Here is an 18,866-nt window from a genome sequence, read left to right on the forward strand (position 1 = left end):
ACCAGTGGAATGCAAACAAACCTCTTGTTTGTAAATTTGGAGAAAGGATTACCAGGACTGAATGGGCTTTCAAGCCCATGACAACAATGCCAACGACCCATAGCTTTCTGGTACTAAACCAATATTCAAAGACTGTACATGGACAGAACTATGGCTTCAAATGTATATGTAGTAGAGGATGGCTTTGTTGGATATCAATGGAAGGAGAGGCTCTTAGGCCTACCATAGCTGGAACCCCCAGTGTAGGGGAATGTCACGGGTGCTGGGAAAGTGAGTGGTTGGTGAGGGGAACACCTTTATAGAAGAACTGGTTGGGGAAAGGATAGGAGTCTTATGACTGGAAAACTAGAAAAGTGAATAATATTTGAAATTAAACAAAATATTCCATTTTTATAAAAGGAAAAATAAAATTTTAACCAACTGAACAGCCAAAGAGGAATCTCAATCCCACTTGAAAGGGAGAAGAAATGAACCTCAGGAGGGAAGAGTGAGGGGCCTGTGTGAGAAAGGAGTCAGTAAGGGAGAGGGGAACATGTTCAAGTGTTGGTACGGAATTTGACTGAAGTCTTGAGTGCCAGCAGAATGAATGAAAAGAGTCAACCTCATGAACTAAAAGTTTGGAGGTGGGGGTGGCTCTAGAATATTCCAGAGACCTGAGATGTAAGAGACTATCAGGACTCAGTGAAATGTCCAGGAGTAGGTAGAGGGAACTTGTAGAGGCTAACTCCATGACGAAGAGAGAGCATCAAGTGAGGGATAAGGTTGCCATCCACAAATCAAAACTCTGACCCATATTTGTTGCTGTCTGAAAGAATTTAAGGGACAAAACCAGAGAGGAGCCTGAGTAAAAGGAATTCCAGTGTCCCGCGATATCTGGGAACCAGATTAAGTAGAGGCCCCCAAGGCCTGACACAATTACTCATGCTTTGTCATGTTCACAAAACGGACCTGACATGACTGCATTAGCAAAGAAAAAACAAGCAGCTGAAAGAGTCAGATGCAGACATTTACACTCAGCCAATGAACAGAAGCTGCTAAGCCCTGTGGTTGAATTGGGGAAAAGCTGAGGAAGCTGAGTAGGGGAGCAACGCAGTCGGAGGACCAGCAGTGTTAACTAACCTGGACCTCAGTGATTTTTCAGACACTGAGCCATCAATGCGGCATCATGCACCAGCTAATATGAGGCCTCTAAGATTGGAGTGCTGGTTCTGGACACAACAAGAGAAGATGCACTTAACCCTCAAGACACTTGAGTTCCCAGGTAGTGGAGAGGTCTGGTAGACTGAGGGTGGAGTGGGAGACAGCTTCATTCAGTTGGGAATGTGGGGAGAAGGTATGGGATGTAGAACAGAATATGGGCTTTGAGAGGAAGGAAATCTGAACTCTAAAATTTTATTAAGTAAAATTTTAAAAGAGAAAATATAAACTATAATAAACACTTTCTTCCCCAACTTGCTTTTTTTCCTCCTTGGTCATGGTATTTCATAAAAGTAATGGAAACTCTGGCTAAGACACAGTATTATGGGCAAAATTGTGCAAATGCTAGTTAGAGAAGTATGACATCTCTGTGGAGTCAAGTTAGTTTATCTGATTCAAACTTCCTTATTCAGAGATAGCAACTAACAGAGAATTTCTAAGACTAAGTTTATGATCATGCCGTAGTGAACATTTTTAACCAAACCATTATGGGATCTGTGATATCCAAAGAGAAATCAAGAGACTAGGAATACTAAAAGGAATGAATCTTGTTTAAACATTCTTGGAAGAAATGAAATTCATATCTATTAGATTACCATAAAGGGATTGATGCTTTGGATTGTGGCCTGCTACCAAACACAATCCATATTCTCTTTTATTACTTTCAAAGTAATAATAGTTTAATTAATAAGATGTGAACTTAACTCCAAAGATATTACTGTATGTATGGGTGTATTTTGTTTACTACATTTATTATAAAAATAATTTGTGTAAGAATGTCAATTGGAATTGCTTGGAAAAGTTCCTTGAGTTTACAGATATGGTTTTACTTAAATGAGATTTTCTCTAGCAGTGAATTCCATTTGTTTATATCATGGTTCCTTCTACATATACTGATGGAAATGACAATAGTTAGATTATTTCAGAAACACCTGGATAAAATTTCACTTACCTAAGGAAATGATTATTGAAGAAGTGCAGCAATTTTCTTTCTCACTACTGATGTACTTTCTTCATGTACATTGCTATTGGCTTCTGGAAAAAGAAAGCAAAATTCATTTTTTAATGTCTCAAGTTACCAAAGTACTTTAGAAAAAAGTCTATCTTGTCTTATAAAGGAGATATTTATCTAATGCTAAATAAGAGTAAAAAGAATAGCTTTTGGGTTCTTTTTTAACTGTCCTACAAGAAATAAAATAAAATGCTCTTAATATACCATTTTTTATAGTGCCCAGCATCTCTGGTGTGTGTCTCTCACTCCCTCTCTTATCCAGATCTCTTTTAATTTATGGAGCTGAGATGCCATGCATAGTAAACATCTTCATTCTCTCTCCCCCCAGGCTCTAAACCTCCTGCTTATTACCAGTGTTGAAAAAAACTTTATATTCTCTGATATATGCAGGACCAGAAAATACCTGTCTTTTTGCAGTTAACTTGGCATTCTCAGGGTCCTTCCATGCAGCATACACCAAATGCTTGAGTGATATTACACCCCAAGGAGAGCCCACAGCTGATATCTCTTCAAACTAAAACTTTGTTTTTTCCATATCAATATTTGCTGATGCCTCTTAAAAGCTTTAACATCCTTTGTAGCCCTCCTCCCACCCAAGGTAAAAAAAAGAAGGATGGAAGCATTGGGTTTAGTGGTGGTGGCCCTGTTTAAATAGGTTCATTGGAGCAACTCCCATCTGTGTTGTCTGGATAGCAGAATTACATTACACAGTTTAGCAGAGGCAGCTTGTTCCATTAGCAAACATTTCATGAATACACTAGTAGTTCAATTTTGCAGAGTTGTCATAACAAACAGGAAAGAGCAGCAGTGGCAGAACCTAGTAGAACAGCCAGGCTTCTGTACGTAGCCTGGACAGAGAGAAGTTCTATGCTGTGATTCTCTCAGGGAATTGAAATCAGCAGAGACTCAAGATCCACAAACATTGTTGCTGCTGCTTCATTTGTTTGCCATAGTCTGTGTAGCCAACTTTCCCTTGGAAAAAATAGCATATGTTTGAAATGTTTGCTGCTGCTACAAATACATTACTGTAGCTGAGTAATCCTGTACATTATTTTCTCTTCAGAGTGATTGACACTATCCAAATCCTTTACAGTTATTGCTGCTAATTTTGAAACGGGTAATCCAATATGTGATCAGTTGAGAAAATTCAAAACAGTGTACCTGCTTTGACCATGTTTCCAATATAAAAATTTAAAAACAGTTACAACCTATGAGCTGTAATGGTACTGGAAACCCTTAACAACCATCTCAATAGCAGTTACATATTCTTACTCTTGTATAAAAAATAGAATTAATTGGCAAAAGGTGATAACAATTTGTTTTTGAATGGGCTAGCCTGTCGGTGATTTTGGTCAAGATGATAATTATCAAAAGCATGATTTCAAGCAAGTTTATAAAATAATGTGTTTAAGATATGGAGCTCATTTGCAAATTTTCCTATCCTGTTTGGCCAAATGCACATGCCATCTAGTTGTAGGGATTAATCTGGTTTATATTGTAGAAACTCAACCTAAATATACATGTTTTTTCATGCATCTACCAGCAGGGTCACAAACCCACAGTTTTATTTCAATTGTCATCTATAAAATTCCATCCGTTACAAACAACTGTCCCATGGTTGTTGGGAATCGGTGGTAGAGTTTTTATTTTTTTTTTCTAGTTCTATGTTAAATGTAAAGATATGAAAGGTAATAAGTTTGTGGAAAAACAATTTGGAATTGTATCTTAATAATATATTTCCCTTGGATTTTATTTTGTTTTATGTTTTATTAAGAAAATTATTGAACTTGGTGACTCAAGACAGCAAGTATAATACATTTTTTTTCTATTTTCTTTTTGTCGGAGCTGGGGACCGAACCAAGGGCCTTCCGCTTGCTAGGCAAGTGCTCTACTACTGAGCTAAATCGCCAACCCCATATAATACATTTTTAAAAATGATTTTAAGCAATATATTATGTGAACCTGAATTTTAACTCCAGTACTCCTGATTCTCAAAGGGACTTTTTCACACTTTTCTTTCTTGAATTTGAAAAATGAAGTGTACTTATACCTAAATCGAGTTTTAGAGGAGCAAAATGATATAATTTGAAGGAAATACTTAGAGTAGATTATAGGATTAATAAATAATGATATTTGACTATATCCTCCCTAGATGGTGAAGCCCTTGAAGGAAAGCAGAAACTTCATTTTTTTTATAAATCTATTTTCTAGACATGTACTGGAAACATAATAAGTAATCACTTATTTTTGGAGTAAGAGTTTGAATGAGTTAGAGTAGTACATATAATCTCCAATTACCAAAAGTCAGATTTGTAGAACCATCATCATGTTAAAAAAGAAGAAATGAATACTCAAACAGAGTCATTTGACAATAACATCATTTTTCTCTTATTTGACTAAACCATATACATTATGCCTAGGCAATTTCTTTCAAAAGCAAAGTTTTTGTTAGTAAAGAATGTATGTATGTATATATGTATATGTGTATACATTTGTATATGTGTATGTGTACATAGGGACACACACACACACACACACACACACACACACACACATATATATATATATATATGTATATATATATATATATATATAATTGTGTATGTGTATGTAAGGGCATATGTATATATGTTTATATGTATATATGTATATACGTGTAGGTGGACACATTTATATATATATATTTGTTTGTATGTGTATATGTGTTTATATATATATTTATGTAACATAAAATGCACTCTACTTTCTAACTTTATGAAACTTTTCACAGCTATACATTAGTACTCGAGATTTTTAAAAGCTGTTTCATAAATTTTGATTCATTGTAAAGTTACAGTTCAGAAAAGAGATTCAAGGTAGCTAATTAATTTTTATACTATCAAATTTCCTCATCTATTTCATAAAACACAAAGATTTAGTTTGGTAATGTGACTGTATATGGGTTTTAGCATGAGACATATCTAATTAACTTTTCCATCATGTGATGTACTTCAGGATGCTAAAGGACCTATGTGAGTTAGAAAATATAACAAATGGACTGCTGTATGTGATAGATCAGAATGATAGAAAGATACATAAATACATACATACATATTTACATACACGAAAGATCACAGATAATAAGTAGATTAATATCACATACTCAGAATCATCAATCATGAAATAATTATTAAATGTGAAATATCTTCTTATATGAAGCACAATTTTAAATGTGAATTATGTTCATATCTTAATACCTAAAGGAACATTTATCAGCCGTAATTTTAAAATAAAATGTCTATTTAACACTTCCACTCAGGTAATTAACAGAGATGAAATACTTAGATTCCTTTACATTAATCTGTCAAATTCTCCCATCATCTCGTCTTTGTTACTTAAAGGCATAACATCATACTTTGTCTCTATTTGCAAATCTTCAGCTACTTTCCACCCTGCTCTGCATTCTACCTCAAATCTTATCACTATATTTAAGTCTCTAAGAGATCCTCATGTGCTATCATGAAATTTAATCATGATCCATCATTTTTTATCTTTACTAACATTGCTCTCATACAGGTAATTATTATTTCTCTGTCACAAATGAGATCACTACCGCTTCCGTGTTTTCAGTACTATTTTCAACATCAACCATTTTATAATTGCTCTTTAAATGAGATAATAAAATGATCTATTTCCCCCCAATAAATTTTCCACCAACAGTTTGTTCCATTGAATCTTTAGACAAGAAAAACAAAGTTGTTACAAAGTTGTAGTTCTACTCAGATTTAAAACAGAAAGCTGGCTATGTGACAGGAATCATAGGAAGAATACTTCTGGAAGAGGAAGCAGAGCTTGGAGAAGACCTCATGCAGAGAAGTGCTTCATGCAATTTTAAACAAAAAGTGTGAAAGACCTGAACTTGCATATTGAATATTATTAGTTGAAGAATATTTACAAGTGATTCTGAGTGGACTACATAAGCATGTTTATTTATAAATCCATGGTAAATGCTAAAAAAAAATGACATCGACGTGTAATAGAGCAGAAAAGGAAATAAAGTGGAAATTTGGTACAGGTTACATTATGGATGTTATCAGTTTAAACATGCTGATTTCATGTGATGAATATCACAGATATACTAAAAGTATTGCATGACTCTATAGTGAAATTACACAGAGTGAGAACACTAACAATAACCTGTGACAAAAATGGCTATATTCTTTAATATTTCTTTTTGAAAACATTCATTTCAATTAAGAAAATTCAATAAAGGAACCAAAGATAACTCTTTTCATCTTTTGCATATCCAATCTTTAAACAGACAGGAGTATACTGGACGAATTTTCTTCAAGCATTTTGCTACTCCAGTTATTATTAATTTAAAACAATTTGCAGATCAGGGTGTCATACTTGTGGGTATTGGTTACTAAGACCCAATAATCTCCTCAGAAGGACATCCATATAAAGGAATCTAAAATAATTTCCATTTAAATATTAAAAATCTTAAATATGAAGACTGCTTATCATTTTCACAATACATACACCATTTGTAATTACTTCATTTTTACGTATCAGTATCAGTCACTCTACCTCTCTTATTTTGATATATGACAAGCTTAACAAAGAGCAGACCCTATGTTTCTCAGCAGTCCTCACATTTCACCCATTTTCCACTGCATCTGGGCCATATTACAATCAATATAATTAATATTTTCAAGTAAATGATAATGGGATGCAAATGCATATTTTGATATTTCCTACAGTAAAACAAGTAAAAAGATCCAATAAAAGAATAGGTACAGAATTTGTTTATATGAAAACAGTAGGTTAATAATACCTTATAATATCCACCCTAATTCATATTGAGTCAGTGCTGAAGTATATGTGTCAATGTTTATGAAAAGATTAAATATCTTTTATGTATCTTTCTAAAAACAATTGGACATAGTCAATAAAAAAGTGTCAGGCTCAGAAAAGGTTCAGAAATAATTAAAATAAGTTCCAAAAAATATTCTAAAAGACAGTTATACAGCATATAAGTTTAATTCTCAGGCTCCATAACTAGATAATATAGTACTGAGCAATTGTATTCAATTTGCACATACAATTTTAATTTACATAGGAAATAAATGTTTAAAATCTCAAAAGCTATATTTATTCAACAGTAAGATTTCAGAAGTGTAAGTTTATTCTTTTTTTTCATTTTCATTAAATAGGGTATTTCTCATTTGTATTTCAAATGTTTTTATCTTTCCTGGGTTCCTCTTCATCACCCCTAGTCTCTCCCACTCCCGCATTTTAGTGATTGTCTCCTCCACATGGACACTCCCTTCTTTACTGCCCCAGACAACCAAATATCCAAACTTTTAAAATGGGTTAGAGAGCTAAACCAAGAATCCTTAACTGATGTAACTCAATATCTGAGAAACATATCAAGAAATGTTCAACATCCAGAGTTATGAGAAAAAAGGAAATCAAAATGAACCAGAGATTCTACATTACACCAATCAGAATGACTAAGATAAAAAACTGATGCAGTAGCAGAGTGGTCTAGGATGTAGACAAAGTGGAACACTACTCCACTGCTGGTGGGATTTGTAGCTCTATAGCCACTTTGGATATCAAGGTGGAGGGTCAGAGAAAATTGCAAATAGCTTTACTGAAGACCCAGCTTTACCACTCACTTCAACACATATACCCACACTTGATCCACATATAACAAGGACATGTGCTTGAACATGTTCAAAGCAGTCTTACTCATATTAGTCAAATGCTGGAACCAATCGTGAAATATGTCATCCCCACTGAGGAATAAATAGAGAATGTGTGCTATAATAAAACAAAGGAACACGACTCAGGTATTAAAAATGAGGACACCAAGAACACTGTACACAAAGGGAAGAAACTGGAAAATACTGAAGTAACAGAGTACAAAAAGGTCATATCATGGAATGTACTTAGGGACAATTGGATGTTAGCCACAAAGTTAAGAATACCCAGTATTCAAATCCTTTATCACATGGAGGGTAACATGAAAGAAATCCAATTATGGATGCTTGCAACAAACTTAGAAGGCAGAGGGATGAAGGGACCTAGGTAGAGGTAGAGAAGGATAGACAAAGTGGGGAGGGGGATAGCAACAATGAAAAGAGACAAGAGAGAAATCCAGAGGAAAAGTGGAATAAATAACAATAATCATCAATGGTGGGTGGTGAACTTGGGTATCCCCAGGAATGTCCCAGATTTCAGGAATGCAAAAGGCTCCTATACACCTACTGGGATGATAGTAGTTTAAATACTAAGCAGCAAAGAGATAGAACAACTAGAGACTGCCTCTTGTAGCTACACATGACCCAAGTGAAGGGATGGTGCTACCCATGCAGCTCAAAATTTTAACCTATAAATATGCAAGGCCTAAAAAAAAGTAAAAGAAAAGAGCAGAGAATGAAGAAAGCCCCTTCAGAGACTACCTCACCATAAGAATCATTTCATCCACAGACCTTAAATCTTCAAACTATTCCTGATGTCAAGATGTGCTTGCAGATAAGACCCTAATATGTTTGTCCTCTGAGGGGCTCTGCCATCATCTGACTGAGACAGATGCTGATGCAGCTAAACATTTGACAGAAAACTGACAGCCACATAAGATGAGTTAGTCTAATGCCTAAAGGATCTTAAGGGGATTGGAAACAAATATGAAACACAAGAGTATCAATTAAGTTTATCCTTCAGAGTCTCAGGAAATTTACCAACGAGAGTATACTTGGCCAGTACATGGTTACTGCTATATAGATAGCAAAGCATATGGAGAAGACAACTGTCCAATCTTTAATCTCTGGAAAGGAAGGAAATCGGTCTTGTGGAAATGTCATAGCCCAGAGAAGGGGGATGTTAGATGGCTAAAGTGAAGTGGGCATGTAGATGGAGGAGCACCATCATAGAAACAAACAGCATCGGAAAGGCTTGGGGTATTCAAGAAAGAAAGAAGAGTTTGGGAAATGACTTTGAAATGTAAACAAATACATAGATTATTTTGCACTTCCAATGTTTATAATATAAGATATGTATGTTTCCAACAGAGATGTTCACATCTCTCTCCTTAATGAATATACAGTCAGTATATGTAACATAGGTTTACTGAAAGTTGAAATCCAAAATTGTTGTGATTCACTTATTATTCGAATTTCACATAGATAAACCCATTCAATATTTTATCTTCTGCCCTTGTAACTATAGCAAATATTTAGTTACTTGATAGAAAATTTTAAAAAATTGTCTTTCTACTCCATTAGTTTTCCATTCAATGCCTCAAATGTCTCTCAATTTAACTGTATGTACTACATTCCCTTCATTGTTGCTCTTTTCCCTGTCTCTTCACAGTTGATATTCCTGTTCCTGACTGTGTCCTTCAGCAATACATAAGTACACTTGCACTTCTCAAAATATATACAGTCTGTTTCACTAGACTCTTACACAAAATGATCATACAGATACACAGTTTAGAGAATTAACATTCAGATTAAAGTGAATATGTATCTCATTTTTTACTTTTTGATCTGGATTAACTCATCTAGGATGGCATTCACAAGAGGAATTCTGATTTATTTTCATTGATATTGGGTTTAAAATACTTGTGCATTATATACTTCCTACCTTGGATTAGTCCGGCATACCACACACAGAACAGAACAAATCAATTAACTGTAGGATATGTGCATGTATGTGTCTAGGTTATTCCACAGTAACTCATGCTTAATGTTTGAGAAGCAAATCTGTTCAAAGATAGAATGACCTCCTTTTTTTGCATGTTTCTTAAACATACCAAATCACCTCACATTGCACCAATTATTTATACCTCTGGGCTACAGATTAAATTCATTATATCTACCATTAATCTCTCCATAGGGATTAAGAGCTTATTGATAAATAATTTTGTAGTCTTTAGATTAGAATTTTGTCCCAAAACTCATTAAGTATTTATTGTTCTGTAAATTCAAACCTAAGTGGTATTTCGGAAATTTGAGTTTCATGGTCAGACTTCGTCAGCTAAATGCACTCTGTCCATTGTTGGCAAGTTCAAGCTATGCTTCCTGAATGTCATGTTTGCTGTGACTACCTAGTTGTACAGTCATGGGATACGCAAGTGAGTTCTCATATAGTTTTCTCAATACTAAATTGATCTGATCAGAATCTGTGAAGTGACGAATCAATCTCTTTGTGCTGAATGTAGGTTGCCAAACTCCCTCTGGATAATTTTTGAATAGCATCTTTTACTTATGCATATGCTTTTTAGGTGGTTTCTCATTATCTATTAACACTCCACATAGATCTGGAGCATTATATTATTGTAAGTTTCCAAGCCAAGTGATTACCTGTCCTGGATTAGAATCGTCTGTGAGTATCTAGATCAATGTGTGTAATCCTAAGGGATTCTTCTTGATATATTATCATCTATGGATGGTGTAATATCTACAACGTTTGATACACAGCCTTTGATACACTTTCCTTCTGCTGTGTAAAATAAAATTATTTACAGCAATGGGATCCTGTAATATTTAGGCTACTACATGAATCCTTTAGTAAAATATGTCTATGCATGCTTATTCATGCCCAAAAAGATCCATGGGGAGACCAACCTGGCTAAAAATGTCAATTGCTACTCAGATGTACACTATGTATACAGTCTGAGGAAGAGTCAGTTCAGTTCAGGTGTGGAACTGAAGAATACTCAGCCATTTTCCAAACGAAAAAAAAAAAATCAAGTGACTAAGATAAGGATTGTGGGAATGCTTTCATCTATGTAGAACATTAATTTTAGACTCACATACAAATGTGTGATGTGCAGTATTATCAACACTTTATTTCAGTAGGAATTATATACTTTTGGGTATGGTCTCTCTGGACTATTGTATGATATCAATATAGTTTGCTGTGACAGATTTTCAAGTAAATATGAAATATGAGGACTCCAGCAGAGTAACTCTTGCTCAAGTAATACCCTTCATGTTATTTGTGACCCTCACTGGGAACACTTACTGCTATGTATCAGAGTTCTGATTCAATTTTAAGTCTTTTTTTTGTTCTCATGCTAACTTTTGATGTTTCCTTTCTCCAATAGAATAGTTAGTCAATGAGCCTGTATACCAGACATCAGATGCAATATCAAGCATTGGTTGCAGCTTGCACCTCTGCTGAATTCACAGCTATGAGGAAGTGTTTCTTATGAGAAGTAATTGATCTCTACAATGTAGATTATTGTTGTCTGTGTTTTTCTCTGACTTCCTCAGTACTCTTAAGGGTCATATGAGGGAAGAAATCACAATGAGAGTGAGAAGCGAACTTTCTGGATCCCAGGATAGACAAAATACACCAAAGTTTCCTTGCAAGATATAAGAACATAGTGGACAGGGTTTGTATTCAAATTAGTCAATGAAATGCTCCCCCTTTATACCCTGTATATGTACAAACATTTACACAATTGGATTGGCTTGTTAGCTATGCCTACTCACCCAGCCTGCCCAGTTTTCAGGCTGTGAAGAGGAGACTTTGTTCTCAGCAAGGGATCAGGTGGTGGACAAACATCTTACTCTTGCTCACTGTTTCCCTGTTCCTCCAAGTTAAGCAGCTTCTTTCAAATGGATCTCCATTGTCCATAATATCCCTGACTTCAGGTCTGAAGCTATGGGCCCAGTCAACAAGAAAATCTCCATACCTAAGAAAAAGTAAAATTTTTCATTTTTTAATGCTGAGGTCGAGGGGCAGATATTATGGTGACTTTCTTTATTCTAAGATCTTCTTCAAACAGGGAAGGGGGAAGAGCATTGGAGGAGGGTAAGTTTTGATCTATCTAGGGTTGCTTAACAATAATAGTAATAATAATAATAATAATAATAATAATAATAATAAGTAGTAGTAGTAGTAGTTTAGACTAGGAAGTTTATTCAGCATTTAAGAACACTGCCTGTCTTTCCAAATGTCATGAGTTCAATACCAAGTGTACTCATCGTGGCATCCAACCATTCATAATGACAGGTGAGTCTGGTGAGTCTGACAGGTACAGTATAATCATAAAAATCAAATAAAATAAATCTTTAAAATGAATAAAAAACAAAAGTTTACTTATCTAAGTTTAAGTTACTGTGCTTCTGTAGCTGACCAACTTTCTGTGTTCCTCTGAGGACAGAAAATGCATCTCTCTCTATTAAAATCCAGGATGAGAGCTCACACACTGCTTGCCATATCTCGTCTGTTATTCAAACACAGCTTCTGCTTTTCTGAGAAATGAAATAGCTTCCATTACACTCCTATCCTACCTTCAAGTTCTACTTTTGAGAGGCACATCAGAAAAGTGTGTTTGTGCATGAGGACGTTGGAGTTGCAGTTTCTTCTGATGTGAGAATACTGGGTTTAACACAGAGGGGTCAAGACGATCAAGGAATGACTGGGTGTAATAACTATCTTTTGTTCAAATTCTGCTGATGCCATGGGTCAGTATTCCTGGAAGTTTACCCAACTCACAGGTTTTCTTCTTGAGCTCAATAGTCAGTTTCTCCTACTTCTTAATCTGCTGAACATGCTCATTGATGGTGGAAGGTTGGCATGATGCCTTCCCAGCAGACCCTGTAGATAAACACAAGGGAACATGCATATTAATGGCCCAGTCACAGGAGAGACCATTCTGAGTCCCCCAACAAAGCATGAGGAAAGGGGAAATCTACAGACACTTTGAAGCACTGAGAGAATAAGAAAGCTCTTTTCAAGTTGGACCTATTAGCTACTCTCCTGCCTCCAACGATGATTGCTAGACATATGCAGGTAAGTTCTGTAGTCCATAGTTCTTAGGACAACCAAGCCCTAATCATGTATGTTCAAGAAAAATGACTCTGAAATCTTGATACATTTCCAGGGGAGTATCCCTCTCTCTCTCCTTGTCACAACATGTCAATGAATGTACAATAATCGTCTGTAGATGAAGTCCTATACTCTACCCTGAGAGTAGAAGATTTATCTGTGTGGCTCCTATTGGATATCTTTCTCATTCAGAGTGAAATTAAGGAAATCATAATAAACTAACTGCATGCTTGTCAATTTCTGGCTGTCTGCCAAATATTCATCAGATATTCTTGACGCTTGGTCCCTTCTTTAAAAGTCCAGATGCTTCAGACCATAAGTCCTGCTCCTAGAAGGTCTGACCCAAGCACAGCTTCTCCAGGAAGTTCCCCAGTACTGGCTCAGGGCTTACTCTCTCTGCTTTACACCAGATTATTTATTTTGCACATTTATAACAAGAAAGAAGTCCTAATATCATTTTTTTCTCTCTCTCATCTCTCCATGCACTCTGTTTTTCCTGTAAATAACTCGATAATCCTAGAAAACATGTCTGTGTCTAAAACAATAAGCATTAACAAAATACCACAAGGGCAGCTTCTGTTTCCATAACACTAGTGACATCACAAAGAATACCATGGAATTCCAGGCATGCAAAAGTGTACCAGAGGAGTGTCCCCTTCAACAGTACATAACTATCTATTAACCAGATATTCTCCAAATCAACAAGACAAGTTGGCCTTTCCAGTACCTTTGCTGAGACACAAGGGAAGACTTTCCATCACTCTACCTTCTAAAAATGGAGATATGACTGATTAATTGAATTTTTTCCTACCTTCATGTACAGATATTGAAGCCTAAACTTGCAAACAAAGCTCAGAAATTGTTCATCCCGACCTTACTATGCACACTGAAAATGACAATGAAGAAAGGAAGTTGAGAACTTAGGTCAGTATGATTGTCATTTATGCAACGATTCTAAACAGTTAATCACTCTAAGGGGACATCTTCTTTAGCTAAATGATCATTTTATCCAATTTCCTCATCCATTGCTCCTCCTAACTAATGCTGGAGAGTTGGGATTATGCCTTCCTTGTAGAGCTGGTACATAGATAAATAAAAATAAGCAAAGACTTTGGAAAGATCCACAGAGAAGTACAGTTTAGTTGAGGGAGTAAAAAAATTGGAATAATTATGTAAATTCAGGCAAAAACATTGTTCAGAGCCTCAAAAATAACATGTTTAGTCATGGGGTTCTTTATGATGTGAGCAGCAGTTCACAGATCAGGCTACAGGTGCATTGCTTAACATAGGTGCAATTTGAGACCTCAAAAACAGAGGAAGCATGATGAGTCAACCTTGGAATGCAATTAAGAAGTCATGCTGTACTATGGAGAGGTATCCTGCGGAGGAAAGAGACAGACAGAGACAAAGACAGACAGACAGACAGACACAGACACAGACACACACACACACTCACACACACACACACACACCAAAACAAAGCATCAGTCATGGGGACAAGTATGTTGTAGATCAATCATAAGGAGCTTCACCCATAGAATAAACGTCAAATTCTTCTGTTGGGTGCCACATGTGACAACGTCTATACTCTTGAAAGGGTGTCACTACTACATTTCTGGAAAGCATCTATTAGAAACATACAGACAGGGAATGGTAAAGTAGGGTAGAGTCTAGGTATTATTAAACTATACATGTTTATTAAAGCCCCATGTAACCTTTGTCATGATGCTGGCAGTCTCAGCAAAGAGAAGCCAACCTATGGTCAGCATGACATGCATTTCTTGAATATCTAAAAATTTTCTTTTTATACATGTGTATTGGACTCTATGCTTGTTGGGGGTTGTTGAATATTCTGCATCTTCACAGTTGTTCTTGTCTAGTAGATTTGGATGTCAACTCTATTTCTAATTGTGGTTCTCCAGAGGACTCCAAGTTCAGATTACCCTGGGGTTTATGAGATAAGGAAGGGTATAAACTGGAAAGAAATACATTAACATTAGTAAAGACTGTTGTAGGATAGAGGAAAAAAATATGACAGAGAGGCAGAGAGAGAGACACATAGAGAGAATGAAAGAATATGCCTTAAGTACATGAAGCCAGAAAAGAATTTGTGAATCTAGAAGACAAGGTATGATAGACTGCCTGTAAATCCCAGTAACTAAGAAAGGACCTTGGATCCAGTTTTGATATTGAGGCTTCATACAGCTTGGCCTTTGCCAATGTGAGACACACGATTTCAATGAGCAAATCCATAGACTGGAAAATGTAGTTATGTTGGTCCAGAAAAAAAAAAAAAACAAAACACAGAATTGTCCCCTCTGTCTGCTTCTCATTACTCTGGTCTCCCATGTCACAGGATGCTGAGTGGTCTTCCACATACCCTCAGATGCTGCTCACAAGGAAGAGCAAATTTCTTCAACAGTACTTCATCTGAGCCTACCCTTTGCTTGTGGATGGTACTCAGGAAGTGAACTGATAGGTTATACTTTTCCTAGCTGGGTGTTAAAGTTCAGACTTGAGCATCCCACTCTGTGATTTTTCAACAGTTACATGTATCCATTGGGATGGCAGTGTCACAATGACTGCAACTGTCTTGTCACACCTTTCACATGCTTCATGTGACTGAGTTGAAAGTCTGTCTTAGCTTATTTACAGATCCACGGGATGCAGCTTGGCTTCAAAGGCCACAAGTGTGACCACAGAAAACAAGAAAACAATGACACAGTACACAGTTATAATGTAGACATGTCGGGGTATTTCCTCCAAATTTTGTTTAAAAGCAGATTTTTTTTCTTTATTATCTTGAGTATTTCTTATTTACATTTCAATTGTTATTCCCTTTCCCGGTTTACTGGCCAACATTCCCCTAACCCTGCTTTCTTACCCCTAAACCCCTTTGTATATGGGTGTTTCCATCCCTATCCTCCCCCCATTACCGCACTCCCCCCAACAATCACGTTCACTGGGGTTTCAGTGTTAGTAGGACCAAGGGTTTGCCCTTCCACTGGTGCTCATACAAGGTTATTCATTGCTCCCTATGAGGTGGGAGCCCAGGATCAGTCCACGTATAGTCTTTAGGTAGTGGCTTAGTACCTGGAAGCTCTGGTTCCTTGGCATTGTTGTTCATATGGGGTCTCAAGCTCCTTCAAGCCTTTCCAATCCTGTCTCTCATTCCTTCAACGGGATTCTCGTTCTCAGTTTAGTGGTTTGCTGCTGGCATTTGCCTGTGCATTTGCTGTATTTCGCCTGTGTCTCTCAGGAGAGATCTACATCAAGTTCCTGTCAGTCTGCACTTCTTTGTCAAGGATATTCTTTTACTGAAGATTATGCTACTCTTTCTAGAAGGCCACTTTATGGCAGAACATTTGGATTATGCCCCATCCACACTTTATAGATTTCTTACATAGACTTCTTTCAGTGACAAGGTTTCTGTAAATTGCATACAAACTGACCATTTAAGGACACAAACACAAACACATACACACAAAGGATACACAGGTACACAATGACACACACACACACACACAGTGTGCAGGAATAATAGAGATGTGCATGTTTAAAAAGTTAGGACAGTGGATCTAGAATATAAAATGTGAAGGGTTCCACTGAAATCTAAGACCATAGGATGGAGGATGGGAAAAATTGTGAGGTGTGCTTTCCCTACAACTTGAATACATTAGCAATGAAATATGAGGCATCAGAACTGCATGGTCAAAAAAAGACCAGAAATATACACAGTCAAATGAATGCAAATACAGCTCATCTCTCTGATCTCTAATGGAAGAGTTCAGGTGTTTCCCACACATCTCCTGCATAGTATTTATTTGCAGTCCAATTCTAGAACACCAAAGGATATTCAAGAACATATAAAGAGCTGAAGCCAGAATGTCAGCGTTCCCAGAGATCAGAAGAGAAGGGAGTTCTGTTTTCCTCTGCTTCCCTTAACTATGCTTCAGAAAACCAAGGAGACAGCCTCCTCAGGCATATGCACATCTGCAGAGGTTGTATTTGGCTTTAGAACATCTTAGCCTGTAGTTACACAAGCCAGGATGAAAACTACAAACTCCATCAGCATACAGTTGATGTGCCCAGGATCACTCCTAAGTCTCTCTAGACCTACAAGTGTAGATAAACATGCCTTATAGGAATAGAACATGGTTGTTTAGTTCCCTCAATTACTGTTCAGGACAGGTACAGAAGACAGGAAGGAGCCAGTCCCTCTTCTATTTCTCTAATTGATATTTCTTCAATGTAGTATAAAACTGCCTGCCAAGGAGACTGTCTTTAGGACAAAACAGCAGGGAAAAGATTGGGAAAAGTTCTACACCAATCCTACATCTGACAGAGGGCTATTACCTAATAAAAACAAAGAACTAAAGAAATAATGATTCAGAGAGAAAATAATCCTATTAAAATTGTGCTACAGGACTAAGCAAAGATTTCTCAACTGAGGAATATCAAATATCTGAGAAGGATCTAAAGAAATGTTCGTCATATTTAGTCATTAAGGAAATGTAAATGAAAACAACTCTGAGATTCCACCACATACATGTAAGTATTGCTGAAATAAAAATTCAGGAGACAGCAGAAGTTGATAAGGATCTCAAGTGAGAGGAATGCTCCTTTTTTTGGTGGCACAAAGAACTGGTTCAACCACTCCTGAAATCAGTCTGGAGATTCCTCAAAAAATTGGAAATTGCAGTGCTTGAGGAACCAGATATACATCTTTTGGCATATAACCAAAAGATGCTCCAACATACAAAAAGACACATCCTCAATTATGTTCATAGCTGCCTTATTTATAATACCCAGAAGCTAGAAGAAATCCTAATGGCATTCATCAGAGGAATTGTTATGGAAAATGTGGTACATTTACACAATGGTGTACTACTCGGCTATCAAAACCAATTATCTCAAGAAAGTCATAGACAAATGGAATGATCTAGAAAATATCATACTGATTGAGGTTACCCAATCACAGAATGGTATGAAGTCACACATGGTATGAAATCACCGAAAGTGAATATAGGCACAAAAGCTCAAATTACCCAAGATGCGGTCCTCAGACAACTGGAAGCTCAAGAGAGGACATACAAAATGTGCATGCTCTACTCCTTTTTAAAAGATGGAACAATAATATATATAAATTTAGAGCAGAGACTGAGGGAATCCCATTCAGAGCATGCCATACATGTGGAAAAATATATACACATCAGTCACCAAAACTAGAAAAGATTGATAGAGCTAAGAAGTGCATGCTGCCAGGGACTGTATATAGATCTTCCCTGTGAGACACAGCTAGAGTATATCAAATACAGAAGTGAATTCTAGAGGCAAATATGTGAACTGAAAACGGACAGTAAGGGTAGTTATAGAAAAAGAGGTGTGGGACCAGTTAGGGATCATATGGGCAAGTAATAGGGAAAGGAAATAACATTTGAAATGTAAATATAGAAATACCCAAATAAAAAGGAATAAAATTTGCTAAAACGAAAAAAATTAAAGAAATTAAAGAAAATAACAGTGCCAGGTATTCACAGCTATTGACTCAGAAATGTAAAGCTCATTGTCAGGGAATGATAGCAGAGTAATACTAGTGGAAAGACAGAGATGATGAAGACTCAAGTAGAAACACTTCTCTCTCCCAGATATCAGTGTCAGACACAAACTGCACTATAGGAATCCAAAGCATGGAAGAGTATACTCTGAGTGGAGTACACAATCCTTGTCTTTCCCTTCTTTGTTAGGACCTTATTCTTCTTGACATAAAGAATAAAGGTTATGAGCTATCAGGAAATCAACTATGCTCTGCCCATCACTTGGTTTT

General features: G+C 36.4%; 1 long non-coding RNA gene across 1 annotated transcript in view; it reads right to left on the reverse strand.

Annotated features, from left to right (window-relative positions):
- Positions 1 to 12,327: 12,327 nt before the first annotated feature.
- The window catches only part of LOC134484354 (uncharacterized), an 853,788-nt gene continuing 847,249 nt past the window's right edge, over positions 12,328 to 18,866 (reverse strand). The window contains exons 4-5 of the long non-coding RNA XR_010061767.1: positions 12,707 to 12,808; positions 12,328 to 12,462 (exon numbers count right to left, since the gene is read on the reverse strand). This is a non-coding gene — a long non-coding RNA (uncharacterized LOC134484354). The remainder of the gene's footprint in view (positions 12,463 to 12,706; positions 12,809 to 18,866) is intronic.

Source organism: Rattus norvegicus, chromosome Y (assembly GCF_036323735.1).
Source record: "Rattus norvegicus strain BN/NHsdMcwi chromosome Y, GRCr8, whole genome shotgun sequence".
Taxonomy (NCBI): Eukaryota; Metazoa; Chordata; class Mammalia; order Rodentia; family Muridae; genus Rattus; species Rattus norvegicus.